This window comes from Gymnogyps californianus, chromosome 1 (genome assembly GCF_018139145.2).
Source record: "Gymnogyps californianus isolate 813 chromosome 1, ASM1813914v2, whole genome shotgun sequence".
In the NCBI taxonomy this organism is placed as follows: domain Eukaryota; kingdom Metazoa; phylum Chordata; class Aves; order Accipitriformes; family Cathartidae; genus Gymnogyps; species Gymnogyps californianus.
Genome location: NC_059471.1, coordinates 155,087,533 through 155,107,913, shown reverse-complemented (window position 1 = coordinate 155,107,913; position 20,381 = coordinate 155,087,533).

Sequence of the window (20,381 nt, the reverse complement as noted above, 5' to 3'; positions counted from 1 at the left end):
TAGAGATTTGGGGTTCTTCTTTTCTGGACAAGATTTTTTGCAGAAACCTGTCAAGGTCTGTTGAATCTGTTCTCCTCAGCTGCTGGATGCACCAACCAAACCACAGGTGCATATAACACACTTAGTAACATCTCTCACATCAGTACAGCTCCTGAGAGGGACTGTAAGTGTTTTCTGTCTCTTCTGCCAAGGAGCACAGAGCATTACAAGTTGTGTGCCACCCTTCCAGATATGATTTCCAAATTCAGCTTTGATGCCCAGACTGGAACTGGCCAGGTTACGGTTAATTTAATGGGACCTAATTTGGGGGAACACTGATATCTGGCAGAAAGCAGATTTCAAGTTGCAAACCTAATAATCAAGACCTTGAGGATCTCTGAGGCTAACAACAAAAATTTTTTTTTTTTTTTTTTTTTTTTTGAGGAGCAAAGAGCTCTGTTAGTTGGGGTACAGAGATGATTCAAGCTTTTTTAACTTCCTATCCATCCTTGCTGAATGAACAAACCCTGATTTTCTCACTAGGGCTTCATTTTATCAGTGTTTCTTAATATACTGTTAAGCCTTTTTGCTATCACAGTACTGAAGAGCCAGGAATAAGTACTGTTTAAAATTGTAAGACAAAGCATAGTCATTAATATCAGACATGTCATTTCTTCTATTAATATAAAAACTTTCCTGGTAATAACAGCAGGAGTGAAGTTTTTCCTAGAAAAGAGGGAACTCCAGACACTCCAGGGATCACACAAGTTGATCTAGATCCAGTTCTCTCGCGCCGCAGTAACCTCTTACTTCACCGTCTTGTCTCTCCAGTCTCTCTCTCAGTCCTCGGCTGGCGCCTTCACCAAGAAACTCACCTTCTGCTTAGGTAGGTAAGACGAATTCACATCACTTACTGCAGTCTAATTTGCTGTAGCAAATCTGTTTGTTGTTTTCCTAACAGCAACGTAGACATTTTACACTGCTAATTAACTCTGGTAGAGCAGACAAGACAGGTCTGGAGTAGATAATTCGGCTCCTGTCCCTCCGCCTGCCACACATCCCCTTCAATGCTCACACGCTCAGTTTTAGTGGTTTTATTTTTCTTTATTCTAATGCAGTAAATTGAAGCTATAGTGAAAATATGCCCCAGCCCCATGGCTCTATACTGTTGCAAAGTTACACTGTACACGAGACCATATTTTATGGATTTCTTAAATTATTTAATAATTGCAGTAGTGCATCCAAGAGCGGGCAGCAGTCACCTATAGAAGCAGATCCAAGCAGAAATTATTTTCTTGATAGTCTGTATTTTCCATCCATAGATATAAATGTCCCCCTAACTTTGAGGGCACAATTCTTGTTACCACTCACCCACGATACCTCTCTGTATGCCCCGTATAAACTCCGTATAACTAAGGGGTTCTCTCCCCTGTCCCCAGCTATTTTCCCACCTGGAAACCAGCAGGAAGAAGCAGGGGTTATCACTTTCTCCGCACACATATGAATAGCACATGCAGAAAGCCCTCTCTCCTGCCAGCAGCGTTAGCTGGTTTCTCTGAGATTGCGCCAAGCCTGCACAAGCATCTTCTCAATCAAACCAGCCAAGTTTAGTTATTAAACCTCTAATGAGTCCCGGAGGACTCCTTAAGGCTCAGATGGGTCACATCAGCCTCTTCTGGTCCTGCAGAGCTGCTCCTCAGAGTCACAAAAACCTCAGAGGACTGCTGGAGACGGCAGCTCCGGAGGGACAGGGAAAGACTCCCGGGAGCTTCCCGAGCCATCAGCTGCAGTTCCCTTAGATGCTAATTAATTAGCTCACGTGAAATACCGATATCGTCTGGGATTTCTCAGCCGAAAGAAGAACCGCAGAGCATTCATTTGCAATGGTGAAACACAGAGGGCTCACCAAATTGAGACCGAACTGAAGAGAGATGTTGTGCACAGCTACATCCAAAATGCTGTTGTGAGATAATTAAAAGGGCACTTATCTGTTTGGCTGGATTTTAAATAAAGCAGGTGCATTTACAATCCATCAGACTCCCATTTCTTGCTGGGATCCCGAAGCAGCAAAAGGCAGCGTCTCTTTGCAGGTTCTGAAATTACACAAAGAGGGGAGGAGGAACAAAAAAAGGAGAGCTCAAATCAAATTTACAGACCAGGTTAATGATCCAAAGTAAATACCAAACTCCATACTTCTGTCCACATGCTTTTTTTTTTTTTTATACTACTGCCATGCAAATGTATTTGGAGATAAAACAGTTCAGTCCAGTAAATTTCAGAAATGTGAAATCTATCAGGATTTGTTCCAGAAGCTGTTGAAGGAGGGGGAAAAAGGGGGCGGGGGGGAAGAAAGAGTAACAGAAAGCTATTGAATAGCACCTCGAAGAGACACCTAGCAGAGCCCACTGCCTGGAGAGACCACCATTCCTGCCCGCTCTGCTTTCCAGCTACATTCCAGCACCAGGCACATTAAAATGCAGAGATGTTAATCCTTGTGGCAATGCTTAAGAATATTCACAATGTGCTTAGCACAAAGGAAACACACAAAGCTGCTTTTTGTTCACTCTTTTGACTTAAAGGACAGGCTCAAATCCTTTTCGTTCCAAAATGCGGTACCTTTGCATGAGATCATCAGCCAGCAGGACTGGAGAAAAACAAACCCACTTCACAACTTCTCACACCTGCTGGATCTTTACTCCCTTGGTCTTCATCTTTACTGATTTCTTTTTTTTTTTTATTTTTAGCTTATATCTTACCTCACAGGCACTGCAGCATGGATGCAGATGAGGGAGACAAGCGTAAAGGAAAAATCGTATTTGTTATTTGCAGTCGTGTCTAGAGGCCCCAGCTGAGAGCAGGACCCATCGTGATCAGCACACAGGCAGAGTAGATGTTACTCTGCTGAAAAGCTAGCGATATAAACAAGCAAGTTAGAAAAAGCAGAGGAGGGAGAAAGCATCACTCTCAGCTGGGGAGCTGAGACCTAGAGCAACCAGTGACCTTCCCCCTCCTATCACACAGGAAGCGGGTGGCATCCCTGGGAAAGAGATCGTACCTCCAGAGTCCCAGTTCAATGACTTACCCCCCCCCCCAAAAAAAACCCAGCTACTAGGGAATACTTCTAACTATTTACAGCTGTATTTTCTTTGCGTGGGCCTCAATCAATACCATATAGCCAAGAACAAGTTAACCCCTTCCTTTTCATACTGCAAAAGATGCAGGCATCAAACTGCTCTCCGCAGTCCCACTCTTTTTTTTTTTTTTTTTTGTTCCAAAAATGTCACTCCAATTCAATGTCCACCACAAGGCACAGGATCTAACTAAATAAAATCAGCAGTGAATGGGAGCTTTTTTATTCATGCATGAAAGTAGCATAAATAAGCTTTAATGAGACTGGTGGTGGTCTGTTCTGGGAACTCGATCAGAAAATCTATTTAGGACACCTGAGAGAGGTTTGTTTATAGACCAAAACGAACACAAGAAACAGGCTGAAAAGACAAGACATGCAGCTCAACTTCTTTTCAGCTTTCTACAGCTGGTTTACCACCGTGGATAAGAAACCAAAAGGGACAGTAGTTAATAAATCAGACTCAGGCTTGCAGCCCGAGACGTAGTAATAAATCCAGGGTGATTGCCTTAGGTGTAAATGTAAGAATAATTTCCATTGGCTCCTCTTTCTACAGAGTTTCACAAATTTAGTCTTGTGAGTTGTCTATCAAAAGACTGCCATTTCCTAACATTTCTTTCTTAATGAAAATATTTATTTTAAGCCTTGACAGCAAAATGGTTCTTGGCTCAGGTCACACTTACCACTTCTATCATCTCATTTAGGCATTTCCAGTTGTCCTTTGGACAAGAGTGACTTTTTCTGGAAAACAGACTGATGATGGATCTGGACCTCCTGATGATGTGATGATGACCTTTTAATTGAGAACCTAAAAGTGTTGAATCCACATTTTGGCTCTTTGGCTAGAAACTGGACTAAACTGAGTCTGGTTTTCAAGCAGCAAAATTCCTGTTGCTTTTAGAGTTCCTTCTGACCAGGATTTATATCCTACACCAAGTTTAAAATACTTCATTACGACTGGTCTGCCAAAGCAGCCATTACAAGTGGAGATGTTTTAATAATAGTAGCGCTGATTCATTTTCACAAGATGTACAGATCATATGATGTCATCTCACTTTTCTAAGCATCCGAATGTAACTCTCCATCCAACTGCCACAAGAAACTCACACTTCTGTGCATCCAGAACTGATTTTCCACAAATGTTGTGCAGGAACATTGGCTCTTTCATGAGCATTTCTTCCTTTCATGCTGCCAGTGACACTCAAAACACAAATACGGGAGAGATGCACACCTGATTAAAATAGACTCAACTCTTCTTCTATAGTACCAGCTGTTAAAGACTATCAGAAAGGTGCACAGCATGCCTGCGAAATGAACTGACATGATATCCCTTACAAGCAGGAGAAGGGAATACCCTAGGCACTTGCCTCCCTTCCCGTTGGACCCAAAGGACCAGCACGCAGAGGACCAGGCACTGGGGCACATAAATCCTAGGAAAAAGAGCCACTTAACAAGGAGACTGTCTCACATAGTAGTGCTTCCCGAGGCCAACGTCTTGGCTCTGTAATATCTCTTGTGGGGCACAGTGTAGGGAACTGTCCTTAGAGCTTTGTTCTTTTGTGGACGGCTCTCCAAGTAGCAAGCTGTTTTCACTCTCCAGATCAGACCTCCTCCCTGGAACAAGACAATTTGTCCTATTTGAAACTGTTTTCTTAGCTGCGTAAGACAGAACACAAACAAAAATAAATCTAAACATTTCTAGCAGAAGAGACCCAACAGAGAAGTCTAATGCTGTAGCAAAGTACGGCCAAAATTTCCCCAAATGAGAATTCTTCTTAACCATTTCAAATTAAAAAAAAATAATCCCATAATAGAGCAACATCCTCCCTCCTCCCAGCGATTTGTCACACTGCATCAGTGCTGCGGTCTGAGGGTTAGTCTGCCTTTGACGTGGAGCTGGGCAGTGCCAACGCCTGACAGCCCTTGCTCTTGCAGGAGAAATTCCTCCGTGAACCAGGTCTTTGTATTACCTCTTGCCCTGGCTGAGAGCTATAAAAGATATTGCTTCCTAGCCACTGCTCGGTGATTTATCAAAAACAAGTTTATATCAGCTTCAAGCCGCTCCCTGGGGAACATGAGTCCCCATCACCGTGTAGCAGGTGCTAAACTGCCACCCATCCCTGGGGCTGTCGGTCTGTGGAGCTGCTACGTGGGGGGACTTTATCAAGGCCAATATTCCCATCAGTGTTAGGCCAATGGCGCCATCATCCAGAACCACCCGGTGCTTTTGAGCGGCAGACTAATACCAAAGCTTTCCCAGAAACCTTCTGCAAGAACAAGAGACGTTTCCTGAACGGGGGGAAAGGCCAAAATGGCCATGATCATCACCAGCTTTCCTCACAAAGAGGAAATTCCCCACTAGTGCAAGCTGTTTTGTCCTGCTACGGAGACAGCTCTCTCCAGGTGAAACTCCTTCTTGATGCGGAGGAAACCCTACTCTGCTTCTGCTATTGTCAGATGTTGTCAGATGGTAGGCCCCATCCAATGGGGGTTCCTGATCTACCCCTGCTTTAACCATCTGGAACTGAATCCTTTCAGAGCTGACTGTAGTAATAAAACTCCTCTTTCCATATTGCCTCATGTATTGCACTAGTTTCCCCCTTAATCTCACTGCAGTGCTGCTGATTTATCACCCCAGGCCTCCAGCTCCCCTCAGGCTCGACCACAGTGCTTGGCTTTGCTCCTTCTCTTCCCGCCTTCAGGGAATTCAAAAGAAAATTTAAACATTAAAAAACCCCAACCCTTCACACCTGCATTAGCCACTCGCTCTGATTGCTACTCACTGTCTACGTAGCTGTCTAATTCATAGTTAATCCTCAGTGTCTTGTGCTAAATCACCCACTCCAGTACTTGACTCACACACAGCCCAAACTCTGCCTTGAACATACCTCAGGGTGGGGGGACTCTCTCCTTTTGGCCTCTCTGCTCAGCTGTTACTCGTTTATTAAAATATAAGCCAAATATACAATTATGCTGGAGGGAACATGTTTCCTTGTTAACCCTTTCTGGCTCTTATCCAGAATTTCTCAGGCTGTGGAGATTTATATTTTACTATGCAGAGTTTCAGATTAATTGCTCCCCATTCCCCATGCCTCTGATGGAAGGAAGGGGGACAAGGAGGGTTTTCTCTGACCAGAACCTCTACCTCATCCCCCGTGAGACAATACAGGAATGCACGTCCAGAGTTTCTGGTGGCCTGTCCTGGGTAACAGGGAGCAGCGTCTTGCAAAAAACCAGCAAACCCTCCAGCCAGAAGGAAAACAGGACTTATGCTCAGCCCTGCCAGCACACACAGGGCCTCTCTAGCCCAGCCATGGGTAAGGACTGTGCTGGCAGCTGCCAGACAAGGGTCTTGGTGGGGCACGGGAGCGGGAGAAGGTTTGGTTAAGGGTGGCAGTTATCGGAGGGGAGGGGAGCGTGCTCCATGCTGGGAGCCGCTTGGGCAGAGCTTTAACCCCTGGTCTGAAAGGAGTATCATCTCCAGTTGTGCACACAAATCCCTCAAAGGTCCTGTTTTGTGCCTGCAGTGAAGCGGAAACACTTCATTACGTCTCATGGTTTAGAAGAGGTGAGGGAATGAACATCTGGCACTGGACTCCTCAAGCCCTCACTAGCTGCAGCCCATTTTACCTGCAGCAGAAGCTGAAGTGCAAAGACATAGCAGAAATACGCGCTGAAGGGCCATTAGGCTCCTGATCACAAGGAGGAGTCTTATTCCAATAACTGCATCTATAGAGCTTGCTAAGGGGTGGCATTTGGCACCATGTCATCAGAGGGATGAGTGTGCAGCCCCTGCCAGCTTTCCCAGAGCCTGAAGGATGGCACCAAAAACTAACCAAAAACCCAGCTCGCATGTTTTTTCAGGTAACATACAGGCCACCTCCCATTTTCACTCGTATTTAGTGAGAATCAGATTCTAGGAATGAGCATGTCAACAAAACCAGATCAACATGCTCACTGGGAAGGTTAAGTAAACACGACGGCATGTTTATTCAATTTTAATGTAAGTACAGTCATAGAAGTATCTGCTGGAAAGGACTTTTGGGTGCCTCTGGTCCTGCCTCCCATAAGAAGCAGGACTGTTGCCAATACTAGCTCAGATCAGCCATGCCTTTGTCTAGCCAAGTCTTAAAACCCCTCAAGGTCAGAGAGTCCCCAACCTGTCAGGGTAACCTGTTCCAGTGCTGCACAACCCTCCTGGGGAGAAGCTTCTCCCAATGGCCACCCTGAACGTCCCAAGCCACCACTTACGGCTGTCATCCACAGCCATATCATCTACCACTCCTGAGACCTGCAGGAGCTCAACCTCATGTCTCCCTGCACAGAGCAGCTTGTACTTGCCTTTGGTGATGGTCCTTGCCACCCCTCCCTCTCCAGCAAGCAGGACTCCACCAGCCCCCAGAGACTCACTTCGCTTCAGGTTTCCCTGAAGTCAGTGGACTCAACACAGCTGCGGGCTGTGATGGCTTAGAGCACAGATAGCTACAGGCAAGTGAAAGGCACCAAGTGGATATTCCCCTCCAACCTGGAGGCTCCAGCATGTCTCTGATGTCCCCTGAGCCCCACACCCAAATGACCTCCAGCCTTGGAAACTCTGTTTTTGACTCTTTTTTTTGTTCTTTTCTCTTTTTTCTTTCTCTCTCTCCTTTTTCCATCCTGGACTTTGAACCTCCCTGTGGTCTCTTCTTGTCCGCATGATTGCATCATTCATGGCAGGTAAGGTTAGCATGAATAGAAGGAAATACAAACAGCACTTCACACAGCACGCCAGCAGCTGGGAGAACCTGCAGCAAGCAGAGGTTACAGACCCCAGTCAGGTCTAATAAAGGCCTGCATCACTGGAGGGGCAGGAACTACAATTGCAATTATTCATGTTGAAATAGAGGTCACTGCGTCTCCTGCTTCAGAGGCAAATCTGAGCGCTGCGGGGTGTCTCAGAAGGAGGTTTCCTTTGTGCACAGCACTGAGCACCGGGCCAGGGCCGCCCAGCAAGGCTCTACTGCCGGCTGCTCAAAGGAAGAAACACCATGTGGTTTTTTTCCTTGTCGTTGTGGCTCAGCACGGACACAGCATACACGTGGAGAGAGGAAGGGAGGACCTTCCGTTGCAGGATGGGGCCATAGCCACGTGAGGCACTGGGATTTGGGGTCACTGTAGCCAGCACCAAGGAGCCGCCATCCTGAACATGGAAGACCTGAATTCAGCTCCTCTCCTGGGTGCCTTAAAATGATACGGGCCAGAATATCCCTAGCCCCTGTCCTCTCCACACAGCTCCGTCTTGGGGGTACTTGCTGTGCAGGCACCAGCCATTCAAAGCTCTGCTCTTTTCTGTCCCCAGCCGACTTGCCACATAAGACAAGGAGAACAGGGGGACTGTGCAGGGCGACTACTGCTCACCCGGCAGAGGTGGGACGAGGAGGCTGTTTACCTGAGGAAGATCACTGCTCTGGCAGGGGCTGCAGCACTATCAGCAATGCTGACTGGCTTGCAGGATCCTCTCCGTGGAGCGAGTGGTTTGTGAGAGGTGCCCCGTGTGAGTGAGAACATTGCAAAATTCAGGACATCTGTACAAATTCCAGACTGATGCAGCTGCTCAAATATAATTATGAAAAATATTAGCAATTGAATTGGGAAGGCATTGCAAAACAGCTAAGGAGAAAGAAAATAAACTGGCGTGCTGTGATTGATGTAAGCATGTAACAGTCTCCACATGTCACTGGGACCAGCACGCTCTGCACCAGCTGAGGCACTGCTTCCAGAGATGGAAAAACACTTCCAAGGGGAGCAACTGCGCAGCTGGGGCCAAGCCCTCATTCCCTGTCACAGTGCTGGTGAACCCCATGGGCCTCCCCTGCCACGCAAAGATGGGTTTTCAGGGACACAGGGCCTCTGGCCACAGTTTGGGCTTCTGCGCTTGTCAAAGCTTGGGACTGAAGCATGATCAGCCAGGATGAGCTAACTAGATGTCAGGAATACTCCTCAGCCCTGTTCAGAACTGGACCTCTGGGCCACCAAGAGTGCTTGCTTTCAACCAGCGGTGATGCTGAGCATCCCTAGACCTCACCAGAACCAGCACAAGCTGCCGGGTCCCTGCCAGCCACGGCCCTTGCTTTCAGTTGACCTGGCCCATCGGTGCTAAGCCCTGGAGAGGCACGGGGACAAACAAAGAGGGAGGCGATCATCAGTGTTGCTCACTGGACTCACCCATCATGGCCAAGGTTGTCAAACAGCCACCCTCTCCTCTCCTGGTGTCGCTTTGGCCACCACCTGCCAGGCATCCTAACACAAGTCTGGTGCAAAAAGCTGGGAAAAAGTTTCCATTCCAGATTAAATGGTGCATGTCATTCAGCCCCAGACCAATGGCCCATACGTTGTGCAACTGTGCGGACATGCAAAACACGTCTAGCCTCTTGCTGTACTTCCATAAAACACATCCAGAAAGAAGATGCAACATATCCTGCATATCAACAGAGAGAAGACAGTAGGAGCAGTATTAAGAGATTATACCAGATGAATTTACTGGTTCTACTTAACATGTGGCTACTCAGTGGCAGGTACAGAGGATACCAGGCCACTGCATTCAGGCAATTCCTGTAACTATCTCATCCCTCTCCAGCCAACTACTGCTGTTTTAAATGAAGGAAAAGGTTTATTGTGTTCTTTTTCCCCCTCCTCCCCTATATTCTTTTTGTTTTATCCTAGGAAATCTAATTTAAAAGGCACTAGCAGAACGTTACAGACGTGCGGCTGACGGAGAAGCAAGCAGCAATTTCAGTCCCAAGACATGGGAAGGCCAACGTGAGTCTTTCCACAGGTTTCAGCGGGCTGCGGGTTAGACCTTCAGGGCAAGGAAGGAAAGAACAACGCAAACCCTTGCGCTTTGTTCATGCCCTCAAGCAGCAAGGAGCCCGGGACACTCGAGGTGAACCCTTTGGGGGCTGCCCCGTCCCTGGGGAGCCGCACACTGTGTGGCAGACAGGGCGAGCTGGCAGGCACATCCAGCACTGGATGTTCCCACCCAAGCGGGATGCCTGCAGATGGTTTTTCCAGGAGGGCTTGGAGGCAGCTCGGGGATTTTGCTGCTGAATCAGGCATTCTGCGGCGCAGGCAGAGACCTCGCCGCTGGCGCCAAGCCCTGCAGCTGCACAACAACGCCTGGCACGCGCCGCCGGGGCCGCGGAGCCAACACGGACAAGCTTGGGGCGACACGGGATCGCTGCGGCCGCTTGCTCGCTTCCAGCTGATGGCATCACTGGGGGCTTGTGTCCCCTCGGCAGGAAAAGCTGAAAAATAGGCACCGGAGGACAAACCACAGGAAACGCGTCCCTATCTGGGAGAGAAAGGACGACTTGTACAGCACATGCTGAAGACATTGGAGCACAGAGGAAGGCTGTAGATTTGGCACTCGAGCACAAACAGTATGTCCCTGCCGTACCACGGCACTGGCCTTCTTAGGCATAAATATTTAGGTTATTGTTATAAGGGTACATGTCCCAAAATACATAATTGTCAGGCTTTTCTGGGAGCTCTTCAAATGCAGTGTGTCTCAGTCCTTTCTCCCAGACTGCTTCTACCTGCAGGGAAAGATGGCCTTGTCACTAAAGGCTTCGTTTTCAGCTGCCACCAACTATTTATCTCCGCAAAGCAAGCAGCCAGGGCCATTTTTCTTCCTGCTTTGCTGTGGGTTCTTCAGAGCAAGAACTTAATGAGCATGAAGACAGCACTGACCTTGGCCAAGCTCTGTGCATGCAACAGCAATGCAGATATGTACGTTCTCCTTCCTTGTTTCACTTTGATGCAAGTTGTCTTACACAGATCTCGGGGCAAGCACAGATACAACGGCCGCCCGGGTTTTGATGTCTCCTGACAACCCCAGAGCCTGTGCCTGCCAGCTTGTGTTTTTAATGCCTGGCCACAGGAGCACTGTGGAAAGGGAAGGACCTGTGCAGCCTTGTGGCAGTATTTTCATTTGGTGTGTTTACAGGGCATCTCCTCTCTTTTGGCAGCTAGCAGTGGTGGGTAGTTAAAGGTGCTTCTGAGTGCAACATCATGCAAGTGTCTCACTCCAGCTGGCAAGGGCAGGAGAGACAAAAGTAAGAGCAGCAGCTCTGGAAAGGGAAACGAGAGAGGCAAAGACAGGGGAACAGGCGATTAAAACATCAGATTGAAAAGGAACAATAAATCCCTGGTGAGGAATATAACCGGGGGGGTAGAGAAGGAACAGATTGCAGCTCAGTAATGAGGCAGACGGCATTTTCTTTGTGATCTGCAAATTCATTTGGGCTTTCTGACAGGAAAAGACCCCATGCTATCCAGAAATCTGCTTGATACATGACCTGCCTCCCTCTGCCTTCAGTGGCAATAGCTGCTGGAGCAGGCAGGTCTGGCAGAGCCCACTTGGCCCAGCAGCGCAGGCTGAGGTCAGCCCACTCTCGCGGCCGAGCCCTCGCAGCACCCTGGGGAGAAGGCAGGCAGGACATCGGCAGGGCTATACCTTCCTGCTGCCTGCTAAAGTGCAACGCTCCAAGTTGCACAGGCCTGTCGAAATGGGCAGGATGCTCTGCTTGGGCCACAAAGCCGAGGTGACAGCCAGGCTCAGCGTCACAGGCAGTGCCCCAGACACGAGGGGCTGCCTAGGACCATTAAAGGATGGCTGAGGGCATCTGGCAAAACACCGTCTTGCTGCAAGGGTCCTTGGAGTATTAAGACCGTAGCTCCTCTGTCAGGCAGGAAGGCTCCAGCTGCGTGGTTTCAGTGTGTAAGGACTGCAGACAGCAACGCAGAGCATTTCAGGATATGACACCCTTGGAGCGGGGACGTTGCTACCAGCCATCGGGACTAGTGTTCTGGCAGTGCCGAGGCATTCTTGCAAAACTCTTCGGGGAAGGAGAGGGAGAAAAGACAGCAAGCCGCAGATCCTCACATCTAGCTCCCACCCCTCAGTTCCCTGTATTTCATTAGGCAAATAATAGCTCAGGGTCAATAGCATCAGCCTCTTTCCTAGAAATGAAATAACGACAGCCAACTATCAGGTTGCCAAGCTGGGAACCCGGGGATGCAGGCAGAGGTCCCTGCTCTGTAGTCAGCTGCTTTTGGTGTCTTTAGCACAGCACTGCTTCTATGACACTAGGCAATAGCATGTCTCTCCTTTGCTGTGGTTTGGGGAACATAAGTGTATGAAAGATGGGGCAAGAGCTCCCACACACATGCTTGGTTTCCTCATTGAAGCCTTGGCAGAAGTACACAGGAATAAATGGGGAGAGGGGGCCCATTTGTTTTCTTTCCTATGGGATAAAGAGATTACAGTTCTCAGAGTTATCAGACTGATACTTGCCTTTAGTATTAAAGTCTCCAAAACAAAAGAACAAAGAGAAATTCAGCATAGTCAATAGCTCTGTGGGCACAGTGCACCTGATGGCCCACATATCTATGAAGATACAAATCATCTCTAACGTTCGCTGGGAGATGTCCTCTCTCCTACTATCTGCAGGGAGGAAGAGCACAGAGATGCCAAGCGCCCCTTGCAATATTTGGTTACAACAAGAGGCAAAGGCTTGGTTTGCTTGGACCAAGTCACATACACACTTGCACCCCAGAAGCTGGGGACTGCCAGGCCCCTAAGCCATCTCTCTGCCCCGTGCTAGCATGTCTACTGCTACCCTTCGTGCAGTCAGCAGCAATCCCAGACCTGGGACGTCCACAAAGACGACAAGCCAATGAGAGAAGCCTGGCTAAGGAGGAATTCATCAAGTGATGGGTCAGCCCTTTGAGACCCACCCTTCCCATCAGCTGACGTGGGCTCTCCTCTACCTGTCCACAAACTTAGCTCACAGCCAGAAACACCACCAGAGCTTACTTTTACTCTGGAAACACAGCAAACAGCACAGCGCCTGCACATGGACCAGATCACCACCAGCAGGGCAGCAGCTGCCTGCACGCAGAAGTCTAAAGACAAGGTACTCCAGCTCCTGTTTTATAAAACATATCCTCTGCCGTGGCACTACAATACACTGCTTTTTATATGCACATCCATTCCTCAAAATGTTCTCCCTGCTATTGGAAAGACAAAGTTTCTGTAAAGCAGTTAACTAACAAATACGCCTATTTTTGTCCCTCCTACAGTCTAATTACTCAAACTTGCCAAAATTATCCGCATGACTTTTCCTACTTTACATAGAAAATCTCTGTAACCAGCTCCAGTTGCCTTTCCCTGTCTTAAGTATTTGCACCAGTAAGCACCTAAGCTCACTTACAGCTACACAGACCCAGGCCTGTAGATCAAAAACCCAACACTTCACGCCAGCCAAACCCAACACTCGCCAAATCAGCGAGAGCGGTTAGCTGTCAGAAAGATGACCAATTGATATGGGACATCCTCAGCAGTAAATGACTTCAAATGAAGGTGTCTCCTTAGGAGATACACTGTAGGCTCACGTGATAGGTAGGGGAACGGCTACAGGCCTTACCTAACAGCATTTTACAGTGCGTTACTCAAAACACCAGGCTAGGCAGTCTTCCTTCTGACACAAAAAAAGTCGAGCCCCTGCCACACAGAACCGTTGTAGACTGGTTTTGTGTTACCACTGTGCTTGCAAGAGGCATGAATATACTTACAACCTTCTTGGCTGCATATCCATTTAGGTGATATCACCAGTTTTTCAGGGACCATCGTATTTAGTTGTTGTATTTTCCTCTCCTATGAAAGCTTTCGTCATGTTTTGGACTCAAGCTCACTGACTCTCTACAAGCCACCTCTGGCCTTTTATTTCAGGACATTTGCTTACAGAGGGCGATATGTTTCTGGCTGGTGCTGACATTGCACATACTGTTAAGAAAAGCCTGTCTGTAAGTCTGCAAGGTCAGGATATTTCTGAAGAGTAACAACAAAAAGAGAGACACCATTTAAAATGGATCTCAGATCATCAGTCATGAAGGTACTCTGCTTTATCAGTCTTGCATACAAAGGACTGAGTATCAGCTCTCGTGCTTTGTTGAAGCAATGTTCCTGCCTTGTATGAAGAGATGCTTCACAAGGCATCTCTCTCCCAATTTACTTAAAACAAAAAACAAACTAAAAAAATTGTGCTCCGGCCATAGAAATGCCATAAAAATCCCCATGAGCTGATTTTTCCAGGGAGGTTCCTTACCTCTAACACCGCTGATAGAAAGTCAATATTTAACAGAACAGATGCCACAGAGATACACTTCTGTTTCTGGAAATAAACATGAAGGCCATATTGAACATGCCCACACATCCCCGACATGACACAAACTTACTGCATGGCCCTGAGGACAGCCGTGAGCTGGATCTCAGAAAGCTGGCTGGATTTATTTGCAGACTGGTGAGGAGACATGGGGGAGAATAACCTAATTGGCTGCAGTCCTGAAAAGCTGTATTCATTTCAGGTTCTACATAAACGTTCTTCCAAAAGACACTGCAAACTCCAAGGGACAAGTGGACCATCAACTTTCTCGAATTACTTTCTGTTTGTTAGGAAAATAAGTTGCAGAGCAGAGGTTTTTCCTAATTTAAAGTAGCAATAAAGTGCCTTCAACAGTAACAATTCCTCAGCCCAGCTGAACAACACATGGCTTTCTAGAGTGGTTAAGGCATGACCTTGGTGAATTTCATTGGGATCCATCTTTTTTCTTCTCTTCTTTTCACTTTCCTCCAATCTCTTCATTTTAGTGGCAGACAGATTGCAAGATGGATCCCAATAAAGAGACATTAGAAGTTTTTCTTTGCTGTGACAGTGAAGTAAAGCCTTTAACCTATAAGCACAGACTCACACAAGAGATCACATTGGATTCTCACCCGTCCTCCCTCAATGAGTGGATGCCTTAAAATTGATGAACGGGCTAAAACCCTTCTGAATGTTTTATTGCATGCACAAACACTTACGGACACAAGTGCACTCTCAGGCTATGGGCACTGGCAGTTAGGCAACTTACATCAAAGCAGGGAAGCTGCAGGGAAGATCGAAGCAACAAGAAAAAAGAAAAAGATTACAAGACATTACACAAGGAAACCCAGCAGCAAGGTGCATTTGCTATACCTTCATCCCCATGATTCCTCATGGGTATCTTCAACCACTTATAGTAACAGCCAGGACTACAATGCTGTTTTGCTGACAGACAGGACTACTAAAAATTTCCAAGCTGACCAAAGAAGCACAAAACCCCCACAAATCCAAGCCACAAAACCTGTCATGAGTTGGTATTTCCACTTCCCTCTTCTCTCCCCCAGCCTTCTCCCAAAAACGTTATTGAGTCAGTTAAAAAACATTTTGGTTTTATTTTAAGGCACTGGCTGTTTTGCTATTTAAGTCCAAGTTACTTTGAAATAAAAATAGAATTGTTTGCATTTTTTTCCCCTGAAGAAAAGCAGTATCAAAACCTAATCTCCTTTCACACACAACGTAGGTGCAAGGAATCTGCATTTTCCCCGCAGAAGAACTCTGTGGGAAAGACATCCCATACATATCTCCTGGGTTCATGGGAACTGGAGGTAAACTCGAGGACCAGCTGAGAGATGCAATAAAAAGATTGGCTTTATTCTATTGTAGGAATATCCCTTTGACTGTGACCCTGCCATTTTAGTCATGGTTTCTCTGGGGTACATCATGACTAACATCTCCCACTGTACATCCCTGACAGCAGAGGAAGTGCTGGCCTCCAAAGCGGTAACTGTGGTGAGTGCAGCCCTTTGTTTTTACCGGATATTTTCAGGGTAGCACAGAAAAAGCAATCACATCTGGGACCATCTCAAGGGGCCATTGGCAAAAATCCAGAGGCTCCATAGAAGAAGCAGCAGATTGTGGATTTCGATGCCCTGGGCAGGATGTCTGTTTCCACAATGGCTGGGGAAGGAAGGAATATAAAGGGAGATGGTCTGATAAGAACATGGCCATGATAAAAAGACTCTGTTCAGTATTAATTTATTTTAGCAAGAAGAAAGGTGCCCACAGTCACTGGGTTACAGACGCTAGTCTCTTGCTTCAGTGAAATGGGAACTGGTTAGTCTTGAGGCAATGTTAAATACTGGATTTTAAAACGAGTACAAAAATAGACAAGAGAGCAGAACAGATGTGACAGACAGTGGGTTCTTCTCATTCATCCTGGAGTTTTGCAGAAAGTTGTTAAAATCATTTCCTCAGCAATTTCAATGCTGGTGGCTCTGTCCTGCTTTGTCCTGGACAGAGGAAACTTAGCAGCTGCAAGGTGAAGATCTGTGCTTTCTGAAATCAAGCATCTCTTCCACAATAAAAACTACCAGCCTTTTACTTACAAATTTGTTCTGCTGCCCTTGGATAGCTGGGAACATTCCCATTAGCGAGCAGAGTGGAGTTACTGACCCACCTATAAAGAGCTTTACTAAAACTTTAAAAAGCACTGTATCATGTGAACACTCCCCCCTTCTGGTTGCCAGCTGGTCTTTATGCCACCCCGGCTTACTTTTTTACCAAGGGAAAAACAGAGATTTCGGAAGTAAAGTCTGAGGCTGGGATTCCCTAGATAAACGAGGCCATTCGCGCAGCACGATGGATGATCACGTTCTCTAACCTCCCAGCATTTGCCCATGGCAAGTCGTCCCACCTGCCCTCTGTTTTGGGTCGCTTCGCCTTTTCCAGATGCAGTTTTATTTTGTGCGTTCCTATGTCAAATGCCAGCACGGACAGCTTTAAGGGGATGGCTGCCCGTACCGTGCTTTGACTTGCAGTTCCTTCTTTGGTGAAATTCCGACAAGCTTAGAGGCAGGAGGCTAACGCTGCAGGCTGTATCATGAGCTCCTCCTGGTGGTCATTAATACTGTATTAACTTCCCCTCTGTGTGAGCTCAAAAATAAAAAAACCCCAGATTTTGGACATTTTTCTCTTCTTCTATACTCAGGAAACACATTTTAAAATGGAAACAGAAAATAAACCATATATTCTGAGAGTGATGTAAAGGCTTTCATTCCTCACTGCTTGCAGATGTGGCTAACGGGAATGAACACATCCTTATCCCTCACATTGATTTTTTTTCAATAAAAAAAAAAAAAAATCAAGAGTTCCGCATTTTCTTCCTAGCAGAAGAAATAATTTTGTTTGCTGCACATTCCATTCTTTTGTATGACCCACAGCCAAAGAAATACATCCTTCCTAACTATTTATTGTCTGCTGAAGACAGCCTTCTCCATGCCGAGCCTGCAGGGCAGGAAGAGTGAAAGAGGAAGGAGAGTTATCCGTATTATTTTCTGAGATTGGGATGGAATGGATAGAATGGGAAATTCTGTTCTACTGAAATAGCACAGGTAAAAATATTACAGAAAGTTAAATTATAATAATCCCAGCTCGAGGCGTTAACCAAATCAGTTTGCTAGGCACCGCACAAGCATCTAGCATCCCACAGCTGCTGTCCCAAAACGGTTACATTAGAGAGAACAAGCAGTAACACCTAAGTGAAACACAAGGTGGGAAAGAAAACAGTAGAGGAGTTTTTGCGAGGACTCTCACTAGCAATGTTCTCCACTCCCCTTCTAGCTGGCCGTTAGTGTATGGTATTATGGCATTGCAGAGTATCTTCTGGTCTCTTTATAACATGAAGTTATGTAAATACATGAACATGTAAATAAAGGAATAAATTAATTTGTATGAATTCTTTATACACACTCTGCTAGCCAGGTAGCAGGAACAAAATCTTGCTGTCACATCTGCCTCTGCTCAGAGCCTTGCTGTCAAAAGCTGACTTGACGTACTTCAAAATTTTCAGAACAGGGCATCAGACACTTTCTTCAGGGTGGGCTAGTAGAAGCCTTTGTCAATGCTGCCCATTTTCAGTACATAGCCAAAATGCCTCATGTCAGAACTATTAAACCCAACATCTTGCATTAGAAAGGCTCATTTTAGAAACATTTTGTCCAGGATATCCTTCTGATGACTTGGCATGGAATTGTACAACAGCTGATCTACAGAACATCAGAGGATCCACTCTTCCCTTATCTTCACCATCCCTTCCTTCTTTCCTTTGCTGCTTCTACATCATCACCATCTCTTATTCAGCATAAGAAGTGCAGACCATGGTCTTCCAAAACCTAGTTTGCTCAGGTACCATCACACAGAGAGAGAAGTGGATTACACCAGAGATCAGAGGCGCAGCCTGGCCCTGTGTCAGACTGCGTTCTTGTGTAGACAGTATTTGCCTCAGCAGCCGATCCCCACTTCTGGGAAAAGCACGGATCAAATGAGCTGAATACACATACAGACAAATACATATCTTTTCTTCTGCGTACCCCTAAGATACCTTACGAACTAATAGTGATGCAGGTCCTATGTTTGAAAGTGATCTGTAAGTCCCTTGCCATAACGTCTCCAAGAGAGAAAAGCTGCTTTTTCTAAATTTTACTGTTACGTCTTCTTAATTTCCCAGCTATTGATGATGATCTTGATGGCGTTGATTTGAAAGCCCTTTCGGCTGTTGAATTTTATCGGCTGTTCATAGGTATAGCAACCTTTGGGCTTGTACTGCATCGTTAATTAGCACCTTAAGATACCAATACCATCTAAGGAGACAGGAAAATCAGCTAGCAACAGTTGCACCCAGAAATGCCCTCAAAGATTTGGAGAATTTGAAAAATGTAGAAATGGAAGGCCGGAGATGTCTTAGCTTACATATGAGAATTATATCAGTGAAAAAGACTAAGTACTCCATAGCAGAAACGTTGCAATGCATAGCCAAAGAATTAAGTGGAGAAAAAAAATAAAAATCAATATAGCTCCCTAAAATGCCCAATAAGATTTTGTAGCCTTCAGCTACAAAAACTAGAAATCTATAGAAATAATCCATTTAAGATTTTTCAGACTTGTGATTAACTTGTATCAAACTTGGTTGCAACAGAATACAAGCCTGAACATAACAGAGTAGTGAAATGGACTAAAAAAAAAAAAAAATTTTTTTTTTTTTTTTTTTTTTTTAACTAAAAAGTCACTAAATATCCTCGAGTTCAGATCCTTTGCAAAACCAGCCAGAATCTGGATCCATTATAGTCCAATCTTCCTGGTAGCTGATAAAGAAATTCAAGCAGAGAGATCCAGAGATCTTAACTCATTCTCAGAGAGGTCACATGGTTTAGTGTTTGGTTTAGAAGTTTTTATAGAAAAGGAAATGTGTCTGTTCAACCTCCTTCCGTCCTGTTACTACAGTGAGTGAAACACTGATGATTCAGTCCTGCAGTGATAATGTGGCTTTCCAGACTAAGCTGCTACATTATTAGGTGACTGAAACATTGGACAAAGCTACATTCCACTCAATTTCATTCAAAGTAACAACTGAGGAATGACACATAGCAAAACGACAATGGTTTAGAAAAAGCTTTTCCAAAATCGCAAAATGGAGAGGTTCACTTCATATTATGCCAGTGGTGTAAGTGAAAGACTGATTTGGAAAAGTAAGATTTAAACAATACTTCAAAATGCGCAAACTCAAGCTGACCCCAGGGGTTGTACTTGTAAGAAAGTTCACACCATTCCAGGTATCAGCTTGGATACCTCCATGTTATTTTCTGTCCTGTTTATCACAGAAACCCACTTAACCTCTCCAAACCCGGCATCCGTGCAAAGGACAGGGAAGCCACCGATCCAGGGAAGCACAGAAGAACCCTTGCCCATCTGGAAGCTGTGCCCAGTGGGCAGTGGCGGGGGATGGCAGCCTTCCTCTAAGACGACCCTGATGAGACTGGTCAGATCTTAGTCTACCGCTTCTCCCCCCACACAGGGGAAAGCAGTGATGTCCACCTTTTGGGGTCCCACCACTTCCATGCTCTTCACCACAAGGGCTGGCAGGGTTTGAACACATGAGGAAAGAGATGAAAAGAACAGCCCCACCGGAGCTCGCATGCCAACCAGTCGAAACGGGAGAAATCCCTTCTGCCTTTTGCAGGTGCCTCGGTGGTGTCTGCAGACTGCTGCTTCAGTCTCCTAAAGGGCTCAGGTTCCTCTCCTGACTGGCCAATTACTCTGACCCTTGCTGCTCCCTTCCCTCACCAGTACACCCCCAGAGGCCCTCATCACATTAGCAAAACAAAGGTTAAGATACAGCAGCACAATCCAAAGCCTTCCCCTTAAATGAATTCCTGCATAGGAGAACGCAACTCCCAGGCAGCAGAGAGGATCACCCGACCTCCTTCCCACAGCAGGCTGGACTGGGAAGCACCAAGACAACTTTTTTTTCAGGAGAGCACTGGGAGTTCTGAATCATCAGAAGTCTTGACCAAGGATCCCAAAAGAGCAAACTGCAG